Source organism: Petaurus breviceps, unplaced genomic scaffold (genome assembly GCF_028583685.1).
Source record: "Petaurus breviceps papuanus isolate PSGF00001 unplaced genomic scaffold, PetGlider_PUasm1.0 139, whole genome shotgun sequence".
Lineage (NCBI taxonomy): Eukaryota > Metazoa > Chordata > Mammalia > Diprotodontia > Petauridae > Petaurus > Petaurus breviceps.
The window spans coordinates 11329580-11332861 of NW_027185697.1; the positions used below are offsets into that span (position 1 = coordinate 11329580).

At 45.2% G+C, this 3282-nt stretch overlaps 1 long non-coding RNA gene across 2 annotated transcripts in view; it reads right to left on the reverse strand.

The window, feature by feature from the left end:
• Positions 1-980, reverse strand: part of LOC138146132 (uncharacterized) — a 15871-nt gene extending 14891 nt beyond the window's left edge. For both annotated transcript variants that reach the window (XR_011164400.1, XR_011164399.1), the window contains exons 1-2: positions 879-980; positions 324-526 (exon numbers count right to left, since the gene is read on the reverse strand). This is a non-coding gene — a long non-coding RNA (uncharacterized lncRNA). The remainder of the gene's footprint in view (positions 1-323; positions 527-878) is intronic.
• Between the last annotated feature and the right edge of the window lie 2302 nt (positions 981-3282).

The following is a 3282-nucleotide window of genomic DNA, read 5'->3' on the forward strand; positions in this document are numbered from 1 at the left end:
CCAATAAGCATTTCTTAAGCATACATACACACACACACACATATACACTCACATATCATTTATCTACCAATATATTTATTTATGTATATATTTCTGCACATGAGATCAGAGATCTAAAAATGAGAAGAGGCTCAAAAGTCATAGCACCCTTGAGATACTGGATGAAAGGGCCTTCCCAAACCTCGCAGACATCCACTATCCAATCTTGTCTCAATCTGATCCCCCACTCGCCGACTCAAGGACCCCCTCCCTGCCCCCAGACACCACACGAAAGGTCTGCTGCCTCAATCCTTTGCCAGCTGCCTCCTATCTCCTCCATTTACCTTGTCCTTACTTCAGTAGTCACCAGCTCAGTCCCTGTCTCCTCCAAGAAGCCTCCTTTATCCATTCCATTTCCCAGGGATCTTTCATTCCTCAGTGCTCATCAGCACCTGTTGGCCATCCGTTCCCTTCTCTGCTATGTGTTGGTCTTGTTTTCCCACCCAGATTGGGAGCTGTCCGAGGTCCGGGATCGTGTCTTCTTTACCTATAGCAGGATATTGGGCACAGAGTAAGAGATGGGTATGCTCTTGCTGAAGAAATGATTAGAAGCTCACTAGCCATGGAACTTGGGGCAAGTCACTTTGCTCCTCAAGACTCAATTTCTTCTTCTGAAAAAGGGGGTGCAAATTCCCCCAGTGCTGACCTCATGGAGGGGTTGTGAGGTTCAGATGATAGAATATGTATAAACTGCTTTCCAACTCTTGAGGCAATATGGAACAGTTGGCCATCATTTTTTTCCCTTGATCATACACTCAGTAAGTTGGGAATGGGAAGCTTCTTGAGATAATAGCAAAATTCATAGCTAGCTTTCCTATAGGGCTTTTAGGGGTGCTCACCTCTGGCATGAGGGTTTATTGAGCCCTCTTCAGGGAGGCTCATCCACCTTTGGTGTCCACCTTCACCCAGCTCTCACCTGTGGCTTCAAGAAGCTGTAGCATAAGCATGGCCACACCCTGGTCAACCATCTTGGCAAACAGGTGAAACCAGGTAACCAATAGACCTTAGACCCACGGGTAAGTTAGGGGAATATCTACTCCAAGCACGTGAAAACTTCCTATGGGAGAATGGGTAACTGGGAGCAATGTCTTCCAACAGCCATGAAGGTGTCTGAAGTAAGTAACTAAGCTCCATAGAGCTTGTTCAGGCATCAAAAATGCCGAGGTCACCCACTGCATCCTGGGCCATCACCAGTCATCCTACCCTCTTTCTTGCCACTGGATTTGGATGACTCTGGAAGAGAGTGAGGCTGAGAACTTTGTGAAAGTCTGCCTCACTTAAATCCAATGCATGTGCAAGTCAAGACATCACCTGCTGACATGACTAGTCCTCCTTGAAATGAAGGATGAACAACATAGGTCTTTATGTTTGAGAAAATCCTTTACAAACATTATCTCCAGTCATGATTCAGTCACCCTAGGGAGGGGGAATGGGGACTGCAAAGACTGCTATTAAGGGAGGTAAGTGATTTGACCAAGATCAAACAGCTAGAACCAGAACTTGGACCCAAGTCTGATTCCAAGATCAGTTCTCTCCAAAGCGGCCTTCAAGCATCCCTACATAGGACACACTGGCCAGTTCATAGTGAGCCTTGAATACCAGTGTAGAGTCATTTGAACTTGATCTTGGCAGGAACAGGGAGCCAGGTCAGACCCTTGAGCAAAGGAGTCACACAGAGTCATAGAATACTCCAGGTAGAGATGACTTTGGAGGTCACCTAGCCCAACCCATTCATTGTACAGGGATGGAATCAGAAGCCTAGAGAAGAAATGACTTAACCAAGGCCACAGATCTGGACTAACCAGGAATCCCTCTCTACAATCATCCCATCAAGAGGTCATGCAGCTATTATTGGCATAATAAACTACTTGCTTTCAGTATAGAGGCAGATGGGGAAACTGAGGCTCAAGAAGCATTTAATAATGATTGTTCCATCCACACAACTATCATGAAATCACTGAATTGGAAGAGGTCATAGAATCACAGAATTCAAGTTGGAAAGAACCCCAAAAGTTGACTTATCCAATCCCTTAATTTTATAGAGAAAGAAATGTTAAGTCACTTCCATAAGGTCACATAGAGTAGTAAAGCTGAGGTTTGAACACAGATCATTTCATTTCAACCCCAGAGGTCTCTCCTCTGCCCCAGTGCTGCCTCTGTAGGGTAGAGGCTGGACTGATTTACTGAACTAGGAGTTCCATGAATGCGGACACATCCTTATTTCCTCTCCCCCCATCCAAACTCTGTGTTTCCTCAGGGCTCAGCACAGTGGTTGGCATATTGTTCTTATTCAGCCACATCAGGCATGTGGGATTTCCTTGGTATAGATACTGGAGTGGTTTGCCTTTTCCTCTAGAGATCATTTTACAGATGAGGAAACTGGGGCAAACTTGATCAAATAACTGGACCAGGGTCACACAGCTAATAAGTGTCTGATCCAGATTTGAACTCAGGTCTTCCTGACTCCAAGCCCAGTGTTCTATCCACTGTGCCACCTAGCTAGGCACATAGTAGGCATTTAATTAACAGTTATAGAGCTTTGAACTTGACAGGTGTATGAATGAAAAAAAAAAAAAAGAGAGAGAGACAGTGTTCCCTAGTGGACAGAGAGCCTTTCTTAGATCCCAGAAGACCCAAGTCCATGTCTTCCCCCTAACATATGCTGGCCTTGTGACCTTGGGTAAGTCACTTAACTTCTTAGCTCCCTCAACAATCCTAAGACTCTAAAATGCAAAACAGGTAACAATTTCAATTGGAAGAAAGAAGGTCCTTCCCAGGAGTTCCCTACACAAAAGAAATCATAGGTCCAGCCCCCCATGGAAAATATTCATTTTCCATGAATATTTCTGGCTTATCCAGGAAAGTATTATCTCAGAATCTTGGGACCTTAGTGACCACATTATCCTATAGTCCCTAAAAAAACCTCTCCTTTCTAAGACAATCAGTAAATAGTCCTCCAGAATCAGCTTGAAGATCTTCAGGGGTGGGGAACTCACTACCACCCAAGGTGGTGCATGTCGCTTTGGGGCAGATCTCATGGTTGGGAAGTTTTTTCCCTTACATGAAGCCTAAATTTGCCTCTGAGACACCCCCCCCCCAATTTCTCCTTGTCTTGACCTCTGGGGTCTGGTAGAACAAGGCTGATCCCTCCTCCTCTTCACAGCCCTTCAAGGATCTGAAATCAGTCATCACATTTTCCCATCCCCCCTTCCGAAAGAGGGAGTGGGGAAACCAAAGAAGGGA